The sequence below is a fragment of the Nicotiana tomentosiformis genome, chromosome 4, assembly GCF_000390325.3.
Source record: "Nicotiana tomentosiformis chromosome 4, ASM39032v3, whole genome shotgun sequence".
In the NCBI taxonomy this organism is placed as follows: domain Eukaryota; kingdom Viridiplantae; phylum Streptophyta; class Magnoliopsida; order Solanales; family Solanaceae; genus Nicotiana; species Nicotiana tomentosiformis.
In genome coordinates this window covers 87280947-87301128 of record NC_090815.1, presented here as the reverse complement: position 1 = coordinate 87301128, position 20182 = coordinate 87280947, and the positions used below count along the sequence as shown (strand labels likewise).

General features: G+C 36.2%; 1 long non-coding RNA gene across 1 annotated transcript; it reads right to left on the bottom strand.

Moving 5' to 3' along the window:
• Positions 1 to 4796: 4796 nt before the first annotated feature.
• Positions 4797 to 5817, bottom strand: LOC104089289 (uncharacterized). The gene is made up of 2 exons (XR_011415802.1): positions 5436 to 5817; positions 4797 to 5001 (listed from the first exon to the last, which is right to left on the bottom strand). It is a non-coding gene; the product is annotated as an uncharacterized lncRNA (long non-coding RNA).
• Between the last annotated feature and the right edge of the window lie 14365 nt (positions 5818 to 20182).

The following is a 20182-nucleotide window of genomic DNA, read 5'->3' as shown; positions in this document are numbered from 1 at the left end:
CGAGGATTTCAATATTGGAGTAGTTGCAGTCCTCCTTCACAACAGGGATGCTAGAAGGACGAATGGAGGAGGGGTACCTACGAACTGTCCAAAACCTGCTACATTGGGAATTTGCAGGTGCGATTTGCTCCTGGAGATAGGATGTGGTGCTAAGATGGAGTGGTATAATGGTGTTTACGGTTGGAGGTTCAGATTCGACATCAACCTCTTTGGTCTTATTTTTCTTTGGACCTCCACCAAAGACAAAATCAGAACTCTCGGAGACGGCAATACGAGAAGACATGATGATAAGAAATCTGTGAAGAGGTTTTTACTAAAAGGGTTGGGTGTTGCAGAAAAGCTCTAAGGAGATTCAGAGAGGGAGAAAAAGTTGTGAAAGTAGTGAAAGTGAAGAAGTAAAAATGATGAGTAGCAGAGAAGTTATAAACGGAAAAAATCGTGATCATGATTACCTCGAAAATCGAAAAATATACTCACTGAATCACGGGGCAATACGTGTTCGGGGTATTAAATGTGAGGAGACGTGCGTCCCTTTAAATGTCATAGACCGTTCAGGAACTTCTCCGCCAAGAAAAAAATTCTCATCTGCTTTCCGGTAACACTAAGTTGTGTCACGAAGTGTGTGACCGGTACTGGATGAGTAAGCAAGTAGCTGACATCGGGTGCGAAGTGTGTGACCGGTACTGGATGGAGCCCAAAGGAAGCATAATCGGTAATTAAGATTCAAAGGTTTGACATCGGATAGCATTTAATGAACAACTGTTATAGAGAATATCTGCATTCAAAGAAGGCCATTATGCACCCATCAATGACGTTTTTATTCTCATTCAAGAGGAGCTTGATTGTAGGATCTTGTCCCCCTAAATAGAGGCCATAAATAGCAAGATTAACAACCATTGTAGAACATGAAATATTCTGCACACAAAAGCTATAATCTACTATTTTACGCACGATCTAAACAGTTTTATTATTGCTTTTACTTTTGCTCTCGAAAAGACTAAGTTTAGAGTCAGGCTTGTTATCTCCTTTAATTTTATCCGTTAATCTTATTTTTGTTCCTATTTCTTTATTATTTTTTGGATCAAGTCAATTCGCTTTTCTATAAACCACACTATAAATTCAACTGTACCATTTTACGGGTAAACACTTTACACTCTATGTCATCTGGATTCTTAATATATCAAAATTCGTACTCTTCCCATATTGTTATATAGTTGACCCTGGTCTCTTTTTTTTATTTACATTGTAGCAGGCCTTGCCCAACATGGCCTACATTTTCATCTTCTCCACCAATTCATAGACCCAAATCGAAAACGTCACCTCCTGTCATCATCCCTCTTTTTGCATTCATAATAAAGTTAGGAGGAGAAAATCTCAGAATCTCCATTATTGAAATTTTTGAATTTATATCTTCAAAGTTGAATCTAAAAGTTGTGAGTCCTATTGAATTGTAGTTGTCAAACTCCATGTGTTGTTGTGTTTGGAGCTCAAATTGTAGTTAGAGTACCGATTTGTGAGTTTTGGACGGTGAAATTAGATTTTAAAAGTAAATTACAATTATTAAACAAGCTTAAAGAAGTGATTCTAAATTTCGAGTTTAATTTTTGTGAGAAATTTGGAGTGGATGTTATTTAGCTAGGCTTGTTAGAAATAGTTTAGATAGTTGTCCGTAACATTTGAAGTGTTTTACTGGAGACTTGGACTAGTTTTGAACAAGAATTACAATTAAAATTGCATAATTTTTTTATCTTTGTAGGTAGCGATGTGTTATACACTTTTATACATTACTATTACACACTTTTATAGTCAATATAGATGCATTATTTATAAAGATGTATAAATACTGTATAATAGTAATGTATAAGGGTGTATGTGAATTGTTGCAATAAAAATATTGACTATACAGATGTAAATTAAAAAATATGACTATGTAGGTGCAAAGTATTGTAGTAGGCGGTATATTTTTGAAAATTCCCCGAGATAATAGCCATTTGGAGATTTGCACAAATAGAACCATTTCGAATTACTATTTATCTTTCGTTCCCGTTTAAATAAGTTTTTCAAGGGAGATTAACGAGATATAACTTGGTCAAAATTATAGGAGAGGTATAGCTTGCTCAAAATTATGGGAGGCATACTTGGCATAACTTAAACAAAGTTATACTGAGGCATACTTGGCATAACTTTGAATGAATGCATATCTACTGTGGGAAAGGCAGACATGCACTGGATATCGCTTCTAAAGATTACGCTTCAAAATTCCATCATCACCGTCATGACATCTAACCTAACCCGCTAAGTAAACTAATAATCATAATCAACTAGAACAAGTGAAATATAGGATAAAGTACAGTCATGATATAGATAAAATAAGATAAATCTCACAACATCATCCAAAATAAAAAACACCACAATGACTCTCAAAATTCGATAGTACGAAGTCATGAACATCTACGATAAAGATACATGTGAGACGTGCAACTACTGTTTGAAACATAAATAAGTAGCATGAAAATGGAAGAAGGTGACTTCAACGGCATGCGGACAATCAATCAGCACTACCTCAAGTCTCTTACATCAGCTACTAGGAATCCTCCTGAGGTCCACTCGAGCCAATGCCAGAATCTACAAAAAATATATATAACTGTAGTATAAGTACATAGACAATATGTACTCAGTAAGTATCAAGACTAACCTCGATGAAATAGTAGCGAGATTAAAGTCATATAATACTCACTAACAAACAAACATGTACAATTCATGCATATAATTAGAAAGACAAGGAAAAGAGATGCTGTATCGTAGAACAGTGTATCATGACATAGCAAGTTAACATGAATCGTTTTATCTCGACTATCAAGTCCAAAGCATACAACTGAGGCATCAAGCAGAATATTAAAAGATAAGCACTGAAAGTATATAGTATGCATGATATGGCATAAAGTATTCATTTGAATGGTCATGGTTTCCATCTTTATGTCTAACTCATCATCCAACATCATCATATTCAGACACTCATCAGTGTCTCCCAAACACCGTATGTACGCCACCAAAAGAGAAACATGGGAAGGCCGCCTTAGGGGATGGATCTATATCCACAAGTTGCACGGAAAGGACCTGGTGCCATAACAATATCATTATCACCATGACCGCACCGCAGAAACCTCGTGCCACAACAACATCAATCCGCTCAAGATGTCCAAATATGCCATAATCATATCAACCCAAAAGAAGCTATTCACCACCAAGGATGAATGCATATACTCATAAAATAACCAATAAGGTGCATATTATTAAGTATTATTTGGTTAGATTTGAACCGCTTGGAGGTGTTTTCTAAAGGAAAGGCGATTTTGGAGAGTTGATTTGACTTGTTAAAGTAAGTATCTTCCCTAACCTTGTTGCGGGAAAATAACGCTTAGGATATGACCTTGTTTGCTTAGTTGTAATGTGTAAGATGTAATATATATGCAAGGTGACGAGTATATATATGGGTGCTATATATAATTCGTGGTCGAACTAGACTTTAGGCTTTCTTTATGCCTTGTTTGGTTTTGTGCCTTCTATGATTCATATTATTAATCAATTATAACTATGTGAGCTTATCCTTTCATGTTAGTAACCATGTTTAGGATTACTACCTATTACTTGGACAAGATGGGCTATTTGTAAAATTGTTATTATACGTGATTTAGTCATAGCCATGTTTCACATCGTGGGCACACATCCGCACTTTTATTTATTATGTCCATGTGTACCTTATTGATTATTTATGAGCATATGCTTCTTTAAAGATAAAATGTTATTTCGGATTGCTATGATTACGACACATTTGGACATGTTGAGCGATTTGATTTTGGATATGGCACGAAGTTTCTGTCGTGCGGTGATTGTGATATTGTTATTATTGTGGCACGAGATTTTTGCCGTGCAGTTATAGTGATAGTGTTACTGTTATGGCACAAGATCTCTATCGTGCAACGTGTAGATTTGGATTCATCCCTCTAGAGTCGTCCTCTCATGTTTCTCTCTTGATGACGTACACGTAGATTGTGATAAATTGACAGATGTTTGGTTGATTATGATATAGAATCCGATTATGGTGAGTTTGAGCATAAATGTGGAAGCTTTGACCATCCAAGTGAATCGCTTATGCCTTATCATGCATTTTATATGCTTTCTATATTGAATTTTATGCTACCTCAAGCCTTTGTTATGTGTTTTTGACTTATTAGTAGAAATAGAGTTATCCATGATAAGTTTATATCTCTTGATATGATTGACGATATTGTATTCTTGTCATAGTCTTGTTGTGAATAATTATGAACTATTTAGGTTTATTTGATTATAGGTATCCCATGACCTGAACATCGTCACTACTTCACCGAGGTTAATCTTGATACTTACTGAGTACATGTTATTCCATTCTTATACTACACTTCTACATATTTTTTGTGCAGATCTGGGCATTGACAATTATAGTGTTGATCGCCACTATGTGTGTATCGCCACGCCTAATATTGGGTTTTTACAATTCGTTCAGAGAATATATTGCAAAAAAGGAAAAACTAATTCACAACAATTTATCCGTTGAAGTATCTGAATTATAAGTGTGTTTCCAAATTTTTAACCTCTACCAAAGTTCATGATTTTTATAAATTTTAAAGTGCATTGTCATGTTTGTCCACTATGGAATGCTTGAGGGACATCGTCAAATTTGTTCAATTTCTTGTAATTATCAGACGAATTAAAGATAATAAATAAATAAAGTAAATCAAACGACTTAAAGGAGTAAATTGATTGGAGAATATATGCATGCATAGAAGGAGAGAGTTTCATTACTGAAGACAAAGTTAGCTATTCAATAGATAGCTATTATTTAAAAATAGAATTGCAAATTGCCGGAGGGAAATGACATTTCCTATCAGAAGGCATCATTGCTATTGCACCATAGGATTGTATTTCTTCTACTTTTTGATGGTTTTATACTTCATTCAAACCCTGGAATCATGACCAAAAAGGGTCAAACAAATAAAAGGACAACACGAAAAAACTGTTTAAGTGTATAAGTAAATACATCAAATAAAGAACATATATACTCGAGAGGTGCTCCCTTTAAAGATTTAATAATTGTCATATTTAACTTCCAATTGCCCTCTATAAATAATTAGTTTGCCCGCTCTAGTAATAAAATATATTAGAAATGAATCAAGGGTTTTAACATATAATTGGACACTTAACAAACATTGGACACACTACTCATTTAACATGTGACTCATGCACTATGTAGCGCGAATTAGCAAAAAATATTGATGCACTCGTGTGGGATTCTCCAAAAGATAATACTACTCTGGAAGAATCTAACACATCTGAGCAACATAATTCATGATAAACAAGTAATACTCTTATAAAATGGTGGGAGAATTGAAGCTTACTTGGAACAATCAACATCGGGATCAATGGGCATAGTGCTAGTGAAGTTGCAAAGCTGAGGAAGTCTCTGAGCTTTCTGAATATCTATAGGGAAAGTTAGCGTAGCAGCTTTGTAGCATTGGCACATAGCTTGACGATTTGGTTGGGACGTAACAACATCTCTACTCAAATCTTGCAGTATAACACAACACTCTTGGCTTGGTGTTGCACTTTGACTTAGCAAAAACCCATGACAAGAACTCATTTGCGGTATCAAATCATCACATTCAATTTTATCTGCTTTTGTTTGGACTATAATTAGAGCCAAAGTGACCAAAGCCAATATTTGGACATTTGACATTTCTTTTCTCTAGAAGAAAGTTGATGGATTGGTTTACTTTTTCCAATATGTTAAGGTGGAAGTCTATTTATATTATTTTAAAAGAGATGATGTATGGCTAGAATTTCTTTTTACTACTTCTGTTATTGATTTGGCCCTCTTCTAAGTTTCTCCTAGTGTGTGGTCCCTTATTTTGGAAAGATATATCAATGTTAAAAAAGAGAAAAGTCAAATAAAGCAGTGTGAAGCTTCTTCCTCTTAGGAGTTACGTTCTTTCTTACCATTATCCTAGAGATAAAACCTATTGACTGTTAAATTGAAGTGACAATATATAAGTTGGGCCAAAGATTTGGTGAGTTATTAACGAGAATATCTAAGAAACCAAGTCGGTAGTTCCACCCATTTATATTATGTGCTAGCTTAAATGGGCTTTACCTGTAAAAGTGGACAGTGCAACTTGAGCAGCCTAACTCAATTCCGAGTCTCAGAAGGGTATAGTTTTATGATTTGAGTATGTCACGATCCCAATTTCGCACCTTAATATGTCGTGATGGCACCTAGTCTTTATGACTAGGTAAGCCTAACACATCTTGATTTAATAATAGAATTGAACTATTTAATCATTTATCATAAACCATTAAATGACATACATAGCCGCAAGCGGCCAATAGTTATATATTTTTTCAAAATCGGCAGTACGGAGTCATAAGCACTACTAAAGCACACTAAAATTTCTAAACACAATATTATTTTAAATTACAATTTAACAGTAGCATAATGAAGTAACATGGTGACTTCGAGGCCTGCGAACGTCAAGTAAGTATACCTTGAAGTTTCCCACTGTGCAGATGTAACTCTCAACAACACAATCAGTGTCACGACCCAATTCCCACTATAGGTCGTGATGGCGCCCAACGTCATCGTTAGGCAAGCCAACGGTGAACTACCAACTTAATTATTTATTTTATTATTTTCGAAGATGTGAATTTTATTAGATAAAGAAATTAAGGCATAAAAATCAAGAAAACTTACAATTTAAATAGAATAGATAATAAAAGTGTGCAAATGCTAAGGAAAACCACAAACAAATTCTAGAACATCCCAAAAACCAGGTGTCACAAGTGCATGGGCGTCTACTAAAGAGTGCAATAATAATACAACCTATGTGTGAAATATAAGATAGACACGATAAAGTAAATAAATAAGATGGAGACTATGTGGGCTGTGGTGCATAGCATAGGAAGCAGCTCACCATAAAGTCCACTCAGCAGTTACGCCTACGCACCAAGATGGCTACCAAATGAACCTGTCAGATCCTATACATTTAGTGCAGAAGTGCAGCATAAGTACGTAAATCAACGCGTACCCAGTAAGTATCTAACCTAACCCTAGAGAAATAGTGACGAGGGGTCGACATCGATACTTACTAGTGGTCCAATAAAATAATATAATAGATTAAAAACAGGTATGAAACACAACAGTAACCATGAGATATAAACTGTAACTCACATAATTTCCCAACTTTTCTTTTGACAATATAAACCTCTCGAATGTCATATGATATCTCAACATATCATAAATATCAAATGTAATCCCAAATGGATAAGGAATACCATACAAATGTCAGGTCTCAATAAAAGGGGCATCTCAAGAATATTTGGGCTCCTAGTGATATTACGCACGATTATGTAGAGGTCGTACGACCCTATCCAGAGTGGTGTGTACACTACCGAAGGTCGACCGGCGCGAACCAGAGATACATCTCAATATACTGTCGAGGTATTCGGCCCGATCCACAGGATTTGAAGAAACTTACCGAGTTACGAGTCACGTGCTTACAACACATGTAAATGAGCATAAATTAAACATGACATTTTACTGTTTATCAATTTTCTCTCCAAACAACTCAGAGTGATAAAGCTCGGCCTGATATATTCCCAATTCAATTTCAATTATAAATTCAATTAATTAAGGTAGAAAATTGAATTCAAATAATTCAAATATTATATGATAAGATCTTAAGTCTATCTGGACATAAACATATTTTAGCTACATACGGACTCTCGTCACATCGTGCGTACGTAGCACCCACAACTAGTAGCACATAACAATTACATCACCTAGGGGTAGTTTCTCCCTCACAAGGTTAGACAAGAGACTTACCTCGCTCCGAAATCTGATAACCGGATTCAACACCTCTTTAACAACTCAAATCGATGCCCATCGATCCGAAACTATCCAAACAACATGCAAACCAATCAAAATATACTTCAATACTCATAACTTAACAAATTATAATAATTTCCAACTCCGCTCGAAAAGTCAATAAAGTCAACCCTCGGGCCCAAGTGTCCGGATTCCAAATTGTTTTGAAGATAAATATTACTCATGACACCACGAACTCAAATATATAATTTATTCCTAATTCAATGTCCAATTTCTTGGTCAAAATCAAAAAAAATATAAAATCATAAGTTTTCTTCCAAAATCCCCCAATTTCCACAAAATTTCATATTTAAATCCATATATAATCCACGTATTTATCTTACAACAAGTGGGAATAACTTACCTCATGATATATGGCAAAAATGATCTTCAAGAATCACCCCAAATTGCCTCACATGTGCTCCAAAAACATAAAAGTGAAGAAATGAGCTCAAAATCCCGAAATTAGATGTTTAATACACTTGTCAGGCCTCCTTCTTCGCGATCATGGTCATAAGCCACATGATCGCGGTTAGAAAAAGTTCCAGCAACATTTCCTTCATCACGATCGCGGCCAAAATCTAGCGATCGCAATGTACAATTTGTGTTTTCTTCTTCACAGACACCCTTAGGTATAATGGTTATAACGTTTTGTACAAAATTCTAAATAATAAACGGTTTGATTAAAGTATGGTGTCAAATGAAATAATGAGTTTATTTTAGAAATCAAGTAAAGTAAAATAATATCATATTTGTACAAAATATAGTATAAGATGAGTTTAGTTTAGAAATAAATAAAATTGAGTAAAAGGATTATTTTTAAACAAAGAAAAACATAAGTTTAATTAATGAATCAAATATAGAATTTTCTTAAAGAAACATATGATAACAATTTTAAGTAAGGTAAACATCTAACAGGGTGATGAGTATAATTTGAGAACTCAATTATAGTGAAAGTGCGATAACCATTTAGAATCATAAGGCACCGAGTGAGATAACGAGTTTTATTTTAAGAGGCACATAGAATAAAGCATATTAATAATTCTTTTATTTAAACCATTATGTTACCAATAACTCAACAAAATATGATATAGTGACTCCACGCAATTAAATTCACATTGACAATCAATTCACCAAGTTATAACGGAGGCACAAATTGGCATGTTAAATCAACGCAACAAATCACGTAGAATGCATGACTCACACAAGAAACCACAATCGCGCCAACACCAAGATAACAACGAATAACCAAACACAATCAAAATGCGGATGAATGATTGAAGGAAGAATAATGACCGTTCAAATTAACAAGTTGTTCCAACATAGAATGTATAATGAAAATCACAACCGAGGTACCGCCTCATATTCACATTACACAATTTCAATCACGATCTTTCCTTATATCACCGCGTGAGCCTTACATTTAGTTTTGAAAATCATTTTTTCCCAAAATAACTATACGCGTTTTAGCCCACCTTATCTCACCGCGTGGCTTCAAGTAGTTCCCCTACTAGCAACACACCTTTCAAGCCCACCTTATCTCACCGCATGTGTATCAACCCCTAGCCTTATACCACCGCATGTGTATCTATATCACAAAACAATCACAATTCGCACCACAAGTGCCCATAAGGCACAACTTGCCACAAAGTCAACGACACCAATATTTCCACAACAAATAGCCCATGACTCAACCACAATGTGTACAAGAATTCAATAATAACAAAATGAATGAGAATGCTGAACAAGGAAAGGTATCTCAAAAATTAACAACTTCGCCCCAATGTGATAACGGCTATTACAACTTCAACACCAATAACTCAACAAGATGATATTCCACGAAATAACAACTTCAATTAAAAGTGATTCAACAATTAAGAGGTAACAAAAAAATAAGAAAGACAATAACTTCAACTAAAGCATGTAAGAGCAAAATAACAAGTAAGAGGTAGAGCAAGTGCTAACAACGTCAAATAGAGCATGTAAGAGTAGATTAACATTGATAGATATAACATGTTATGAAAATTCAATTAAAGGCATGGAAAGACTCTAGATAATCTAATCACACCTTATCTCACCGCATGCGTATCAACCCCTAGCCTTATATCATCGCATGCATGTCAATATCACAACATAATCACAACTCGCACCATAAGTGCCCATATGCCACAACTTGCCACAAAGTCTACAACGCCAATATTTCCACAACAAATAGCCCATGGCTCAACCACAATATGTACAAGAATTTCAATAATAACAAAATGAATGAGAATGCTCAACAAGGAAAGGTATCTCAACAATTAACAACTTCACCTCAATGTGAAAACGGCTATTACAACTTCAACACCAATAACTCAACAAGATGATATTCCACGAAATAACAACTTCAATTAAAAGTGATTCAACAATTAAGAGGTAACAAGACAATAACTTCAACTAAAGCATATAAGAGAAAAATAACAAGTAAGAGGTAGAGAAAGTGCTAACAACCTCAAATAGAGCATGTAAGAGTAGATTAACAATGAGAGATATAACATGTTATGATAATTCAATTAAAGGTATGGAAAGACTCTAGATAATCTAAACAGGTCAAATACCACATATAGCCTATGTACCCACTCGTCACCTTACGTACACGGCCTTTACATAATACAAATGGCAGAAGCAACCCAAATCCTAAGGGATAGTTTCCTCCACACAAAGTTAGGCAAGATACTTACCTCAAACAAGCCCAATCGATACACTAGAAGCGCTATCCCGCTCAAACCATCTTCCAAACGGCTCGAAACTAGCCAAAAGCAGCTCAAAATCATCAAATAATGCCATATGAAGCAAACCCATTCGATAAAGGTTGAATCTTTACATATTTACCCAAAGTCAACCAAAAAGTCAAACCAGAGCTCCCACTTCGAAACCCGACAAAACTCATAAAATTCGACAACTCAATCAATTGTGAGTCCAATCATACTAATTTCACTCAATTCCGACACTGAATCGGTGTTCAAAACTCAAAAATTCACTTTACAAAAGTTTAGACAAAAAATAAACCCAATATCTCTTTTGAAATCATCAATCAAATGCTAAAAACGAAGATGGAATCACATAATATAATCAAAACCGAGTAGAAAACACTTACCCCATGGAAGAAACTTGAAGAACATCCTTGAATTCTCACAATCCCAAACTTTCAAGATGAGAAAAACGCTAACAACATTAATAGCCAAAAACGCCCAGCTCTTCTACCTTGTTTCTTGTGGCAAATTATCCCCAAACTCGCTTTTAATGCCTCCAATAGATTCCTCGTGAAATTCCAATCATGTTAGGCTTTTGAATCACTCCATTTGACCTTATAGTGAAGGAGATATGTTGGTTTCAATATTTGAAAATAGTGCAGATTTTTAAATACGAATACAGTGGCAATTTCATAGTTAATCTGAAACATCTGGCAACCCAATTGTTAGTAAAATGATCATAAATTCCTCATACAACGTCGAAACTTGATGATTTCAGTTACTATGGTTCCAAACTCACGATACAGATATAATGATTTAGTTGAAACACGAATCAAAGGACATTTGCTTAATATGATTACCTATATGGTCAAATCAATGTCGAAACCGAAAATAATCACCATACAACCCAAACTTATCCAAAACTCATCGAAATTTAACCAATCTTTGTAGACATGTCCAAAATCATCATACAAACTTATTGAAATAATTAAAACCCGATTCCGAGTCCGTTTACCCAAAAGTCAAACATTAACCAACTCTTCCAACTTAAAACTTCTAAAACGAGAATCATTCTTCCAAATAAAATATTGAACCGCTCGAAAACTGAAACCAACCATACACACAAGTCATAATACATAATATGAAGGTACTCAAAGTATCAAACCACTAAATGGAATGCTAAATCTCAAAATGACCGGTCGGGTCGTTACATTCTCCCCCTATTAAACATACGTTCGTGCTCGAATGTGCCAAGAGTCGTTCTAAATCCATCAAATCGGCATATACCCCCGCCATACATATAACCATGAGTGATCCCACGTCACCAAATCCATATAAGCCCGACGACACCACCTAACATGGGATTCTTACTTCAACCTTAGTCCATAAACCTTAAAACCCAAATCCCCAACATACGAAACTCATTATATGACCCGATTCTTGCATCTATGCACCGTATAACTCTGAACAAGCTGTATCAATCCATAACCATAGCTCAAGACATAATCATATTGTCACGACCCAAAATCCAACTAGTTGTGATGGTACCTAACCCAGCCCGTTAGGTAAGCCAACTAACAATAAACCAGTTCAAATGGTATTTATTAAGAGAAAAAATGATAATACAACTGAACTATTATACAAAGAATTTCCTGAGGACTGGTAGTACAAATCATAAGCGTCTAAGATTTAGATTTCTTACAAAACTGAATTGAAATAATTATAACATCTGTTTGAAAGGTAAATGAACATAACTCCTATCTAATGCTACCAAGGACTAGTGATAACAATAACTGGAACACATGTACATCTTCCGATCAAGCTCCCAATGTACGCAACAACGTCAGCATCCAACATCTGCACGCAAGGTGCAGAAGTGTAGTATAAGTACAACCGACCCCATGTACTCAATAAGTAACAAACCTAACCTTATGTTGAAAGTAGTGATGAGCTGGGACAAAGGCCAGGGTTCAACTCCAATAACCAGCCACAACTCATAACAATATAATAAAAGAAGTACAACAAACAACTCAAAGATATGATGCTCAGCTCGTTCACAGTTATGGAAAAATAGGCATGTTTTTCAAGTATAACAGTAAAACCCAAATCTTTTACCGAAATCTCCAAAATATGAGTATATCAGAAAAACTGTGATTTTTCCTAAAGACTTTCAACAACAGGTAAAATATTTAAATCTCAGATGACATGAGGAAAAATACATCTCTATACCTACATGTCAATACACATGTGAAATCATGAATGTCACCAAAATCGGGTAGCATAAGGAATTGCATCTCTATGCATGTATCTCAAGTACGCATGTCAAATGCAATGCATCTCAATGATGAAATCATGTACTCACACTCTCAGAGTACTCAATCTCATTGTTTCACACTTTTCACTCATCACGCTCAATCACTCGACACACTCAGTCACTCAGTACTGTACAAGGAAGATCCAGCCCAGACATAATAACTGCTAGCAACTGTGCCCACTGTGGATGTACAGACTTCGGAGGGGCCGATCCAGCCCAAGCACTATAATAAGCAAAATCCTGGAATTAATCAATAAAGCCTGATCCGCACGGACAACTCATGTTCTGCACGAACAATTCACGTGTCATAGTATCAATATCTGGATCCTCACGTGATGCACGGACAACTCACATTCTACAGTATCAATATATGGACCCGCACAGACAACTCACGTGCTGCACATACAACTCACGTGCTAAAGTATTAATATCCTCACAATAAGACCCACGGTCTCACTCAATCATCAATCTTCCCAGTCTCTCAGGCTCACAATGTCATGAAAGATTAGCCCAAAATAATGATGTGATGTATCAATAAATGGTAATAAAGACTAAGATATGATATGCAAAGGAATGCGTATGACTGAGTACATAATTGCAATGTAAAGAAATAGCTCAACAACAAAAATGACCTCAGTGGGCCCCAACAGGATAAGCATATAACTTAGACATGATTTCTAGCATAAATCACAGCTCGAGTGCTCTAACGCATAGAGTTCAGTAAAAATATTTAGATAAGATAGCTACACAATTCCATGGAATCGACTAAATAACAATTCACATGGTGCACACCCATATGCCTGTCACCTAGCATGCGCGTTACCTCGACATCAATCACATAACACGTAATTCGGGGTTTCATACCCTCAGCATCAAGTTTAGAAGTGTCACTTACATCGAACAAGCCAAATCCAATACCGAGCAAGCCAAACGATGCTCCAAAAATGCCATCTCGTGCGTACCAACTTCTAGACGACTCGAAACTAGCCAAAAGTAACTCAAATGCATCATATGAAGCCCAAGGAAACAATTTCAAATGATAAAGGTCGAATCTTAAATCAAAAGCCTAAAGTCAACCAAAACGTCAAACCCGGGCCTGCACCTCGGAACCCAACAAAACTCACAAAATCTGACAACCCATTCAATTACGAGTCTAACCATAATAGTTTCACTCAAATCCGACTCCATATCGATGTTCAAAACTCGAAAATTCACTCTATGAAGCTTTAGGCAAAAACCCCCAATTTCTCTTTTGAAATCATCAACCAAATGCCAAAAATAAAGATAGATTAATGAAATAAAATCAAACCGAGTAGAGGATACTTACCCCAGTCTATATGGTGAAAATCTCTTCAAAATTGGCTTCAATCTGATCTCCATAGCTCCAAATATGATAAAATGGTTGAAACCCCCAAAATAGAGTACTTTATAATTTACAGGACAGTCATATGCATCGCGATAGCGGAATAATACATGCGATCGCAAAGAATAGAAAATGGCACTGCTCAAAATACGCAACGCGTTCGCTAGACAAACCATGTGAACGCGCATACCACTGGAATAAATCTATGCGAATGCGCCCTGATACACGTGAACGTGAAGACATCTCTACCCAGCACCCACGCTGATACGCGATAGCCTTCCCAAGAATGCGGCCGCGTTACACTAGTTGCTGGACCACCGCGAACGTAGTCCTATAATGGAGAACGCATAGAAGAAAGTGCACCAACTCCAACATTGTACATTACGATCATGTTTCTTCCCTCGCAATCTCATAGAAGGAAAATCAGCACCAGTAGCCCAGAACACACCAGCAGTCAAACATGAAGGAAAAATGCTCCGACTCTACTCCGAAACTTACCTGACCCCTCGGGACCATGTCCGAACATTTCAACAAGTCCCATAACATAACACGGACCTACTCAAGGTTTCAAATCACGCATAACAACATTGATACGATGAATCACACCTTAAATCGAACCTAAATGAACTTTGAACTTTTAACTTCCGAAACTCGCGCCGAAACATATCAAATCAACCCGGAATGGACTCAAATTTTGTACCCAATTCCCAAATGACATAACAAAGCTATTCCAATTCCCGGAACCACAATCCAAATCTGATATCTTCAAAGTCAACTCTCGGTCAAACTTATGAACTTTCCAAACCTTCAAAATTTCTAACTTCCACCAATTAGCGTCGAAACCTTCTAGAAATATCCAAATGCAAATTCGGGTATACGCCTTAGTCGAAAATCACCATCCGGGCTTAACGAAATCATCAAAACTATGTTCCGGGGTCAAATACCTAAACTCAAACTTGGTCAACTCTTCCAACTTAAAGCTACAAATATGAGATTCATTCTTCCAAATCACTTCCGGATAACCTGAAAACTAAAACTGACGATTCACACAAGTCATAATACATCATACGGAGCTACTCATGCCCTCAAACTATCGAGCAAAGTGCAATTGCTCAAAATGACTGGTCGACTCATTACATTATCCCACACTTAAACATACATTCATCCTCGAACGTGCCAAGAGTTGTTCCAAAGCCGTCTGTCACAACCCAAACCGATGGGCCGCGACGGGCACCTGGTACCTTACTCAACCGAGTACCAACATAACGTATCTTTCGTATCATTCCATCATAGGTAAATGAACCGGAGTAAAATATGAGGGAATAAACTTATACATATGACATACTGGCCTATAAGACCAAACGATCACTCGTACATTGAACATAGGCCGACAAGGCCATACAATCATACATGACATCTGTCTACAAGCTTCTAAGAATATATAATCTTTATAAGGGTTGGGACAGAGTCCTGCCATAACAAACAACACACGTATAAATTATACTAACCAAACAAGAAACTCTGGAGCAAATGGAGTGCACCAATATTTTCCCTGAGCTGATCGCCTACTTGGAAAACTCACGACCTGCCTATCGAGACCTGCGGGCATAAAATGCAGCATCTCCAGGCAAAAGGTACATCAGTATAAATAATGTACCGAATATGTAAGGAATGAAAATAGTAAATAATAGACATGAGAGAAACATAGAGTAAAACACTCGACATGTACGTCTGCAAAGCTCTGGGAATCATTTCATTTTTATAATATCATGCATATGCGTATAAATGTCATACCATGCATAGGTATATGTGTTCATAACATCATCAAGCCTCTGAGGGCATCCCATCACATCATTTCGGCCACCGTGGGCAAATCATCAACCTTTTCCTATATCCCATATACATATAATATACGCGTATATAACGCAATCTGGTCATGGGTCAATGTACATGTATAAATGCATAAAATGCATAAGAAATACATTAATAAGATTTTCTCGAAATGTTATAAAAATAATATGCATGTCGGATAAATTTTATCAAATACGTATTTTTTTGAGACCCATGAACAGAAAATATAATAATTCACATGGGGAATCAAGAATATGGACACCCTTAATATTTTTATGAATAGAGTCATTTATAAAAATTGTGTATTTGCTCGTTTTGTTTGTATCGTATTGATCATGCCAAAAAGAAAAAAGGGATAGCCTTAACATACCTCGAGTAGAAAAAAAATTGTATAATATTCTTGGGAAAGATTGCACCGTACTCCTTTAGAACCGCAAAATTTTATGTTGCTACGGTTCTAACAATTCTTGTTGGAATTGTTTCGTTGCAAGAATTTTCGTTGGAATATTTCTTGGATTGAACCTTAGCGTCTGTTTTTGAATTGCTTAGAATTTGGAGGAAAGCTATCTGATTCTTACTTTCTTTTTCTATGTCCAAAATTAGACCAACTTTGTAATGAAACCAAACTTTGTACCAACTTTGAATGGATTACACGTTAAAGTCCTATTCACCTTAGATAGCCACCTAAGATCATATGACTACTTAGTCATATGTATTAATAGTGGCTTACTGCCACGTGGGGGTGGGGGTGAAAAATTTAAATCTTTATCCACTTATTAGGTAATTAGGTAATGTCCTGTTACCCGGTAATTACCTAATTACCCGCATAATTAAGAATTGTCTTAAATTACTTAAAATTCTACTCATTTTTAATGTACTTTATACATCATACTATCACGGTCATATGGTACCTTGTATGGTACTAGTCCATAAGTATCAGGTATTATAGCTCGGACCGTATTTCATCTCAAATCGGCAACCTTCAACGAAACTCATTTTCTTTGATTCGTTTACCCTTTCACCTTCACGAATTTACTCATCATTTATTTGAAATTGCATAATACTTATAATCTCCAAATAATCTTGTCCTTAAACTGATGTCAATTATCTTACGACAAATTCAACGTACAATACTACATTGTGTAACATCATCGTAATAAATTACTGCGGAGCGTAACATCATCGTAAGAAATTACTGTGGAGCATAACATCGTCATAAGAAATTACTGCGGAGCGTAACATTATCATAATAAATTAATGTGGAGCATAACATCGACGTAATAATGTGAGGCGTAACATCATTCCCCCCTTTGGAACATTCGTCCTCAAATGTTGACTGATGTACTTATCATTTTCATAACCTATGTCTTCCGAATACTTTAGTATTCTCTCCTTTCCATCTAGACAATTGTTCTTTGAATAAATCCAAAGGCCAGGGCATTCCCCCCTTTAAGCCTCTTTCTCACACCACGACTTGTAGTCGGAATCCTTCTAATCTCGTAACTGTTTCTACCTTCTATCATGCAGCCTGTACGACTCTAACTTTGTATATGCGCCTATGCAACGCTTCTCTCCTCTTTCTTCCAGCTCTTAGCCAATCTCTAGGCCTCACTTTGTGAACATATACAAAATTATGTCAAGCTATTCCTCTGGGCGTCATTAGCTTTACTACATCTAGGTAGGCCATACTATACCGTAACTCTTACTTTGATTTATTGTTACTGAGGTCTGCGACCAAACTCCAGGTTACTCTTGTTGCTTATCCTATATGCATAAAGCTAAGTCTTTTAACGCTTCTTCATTACTATTCATCTTAAGAATGATGGTCTAATCTCATCTCGTACTTTGTATCTTTTATCCATCCATTGTCGATTCACCTCAATGCTGATCTACAATCTTCCATTGATAACTTGAAACTTCTTACGTAATACATTGCCACTAGGGCTTATGCTGTATCGAGGAATATTTGAAGTGATTTCCTGATCCACTTAGGGGCGATACTGTACTTCAATAATCGTATTTTATAGCATCCCAATGTGATTCACCTTACATTTTTTTTAATTCCGTACAATCCATGAAATCCTCTTCAAACCATTATTCAGTCGAAGACCCAAACGCCATCCTTTATCTATCACAATCACACCCTCATTCCACTACCAGGGCATCATTCCATCTCTTCTAAATGCTATTAGTCTTAGATTCCTTTGAGTTCATTTAAGCTACACTGAACTTTCTATAACTTAGAGAAACCATTAGCTCTTCTTATTTCCATGGGCTTAATCCTGAGGACTTATCCATTCTCGTCACCTTCTCACTTGCCCTTTCTTATCCTTACTCCTGTCTTCTTAAAACCTTATCGCTTTACCATATTTTAGCTTGTGACCTACACATATCTATTTATATTATTCGCCACCTTCCTTCAACTTGCTTGCACCATAGATTTTCTTATGTTATTCTATAACATCAAGTGATACATCATATTGTCTCCAATTCTTCTTTGCTATCTTGACTAGATCTCTCAGTACCTAGAAACCATAGGCTGGAAGATATGCCACTGACGATGCCGCTATCATTCCCAGATACTGAATCCCAGTGCTTCTAGCCTTCTACCCGAAGCATGGACTATTCACGATCTTCTGTCTTTGAGTATCTTGTAAGTTGTTCACCTTTACCTTACTTACCTTAAAATCTCACATCGCATCTTCTATCTCTTTCATGACCTCCCTTCCACATAGGTATAATTCACATCCATAACTTGAAGCTTCGTACTGACTTCTTATGAGGATGGTACTACCGACTTTATCGTAGGGCCGTTATAGAATATGGTTGTTGTAATATCCCTTTGGTACCTCTGATATTAAGAGTGATCCTGTAATGTTCTCAATCACGATTTATATAATTTTCTTGGTCCAATAATCAAATTTGTGATTTACTTCACTGATGTAACTCTTTAGCTTCCTCCTTCTTCTGATCAGCCTTTATGTAGGCTTAAGCTACCTCTCGATCTACGATTCATGGTATTAGTTATTACGTTTAGCCTTTCATGGGCGCTGAGAAATATTCATGATATAATCCTTTAATAATACAATCCTTCGTCTATGACCTGGGCTCAATTCTTTCTTTTAACTTCTTCTACGGCTGTATATGATGCATGTATAAAACTCTCAAACTCTTAAGTGCATTTATAACGTAACTAACTCTAGATCATGAATCGAATAATTCTTTTTGTTCCATCTCAGCTTTCATCAAACGTAAGCAATTACTTTTCCTAGTCTTTCTGTCCCCTTTTTGCGTGCACACTTAGCTTATCTTCGTGCCTAGGCATATTGGAATTCCATACAACTCATATGATCTTGAATATCACTTCTGATTTTACTTCCCATTCATTAGCCACAGTAGGTGCCATTTTCTTATGGAGTGCATACAATGTTGTTGTGAGACTGTTGTTATAAGACCATTTCCTCCTTAGGTCACCCAGCTTAGGTTAAAGCTTCCTTCCTTACTTTCTCAGCTAGTCTTTCATTGATGTCCTTTCTCGCCTATAATTATCCATAGTTTTCGCTCGTGTGCTTGTAGGGTTTCTTCTAAACTTGATATTTTGACTGTCTTCCCAGTGGCTTTCTCTTTTACTTCAGTAACACTCATATGGTACCTTTAACTACCCCAACTCCTATCTGAATATTTCTCAAGGATCATGATCTCATATCTGCGAGACTAAATTCACCATATTGGGTTCTACTATGTTTATCTTGCATGATCTGCTAACTCGTCTATAACCTCATGTTTAGCCATAACTAGGCTATTCTTAAATCAATTACTGACTACTCGTTGGCCCATTCTCATATTAATATTGCGTGAAATCTTTCTTGGGTTATTTCCTTTGTCTTAACTTACATCTCGCTTTGACTCTTTATCTATCAATAATGTCTTGGGTCGGGACCCTTACTTCCTTTCCTTGACATCGT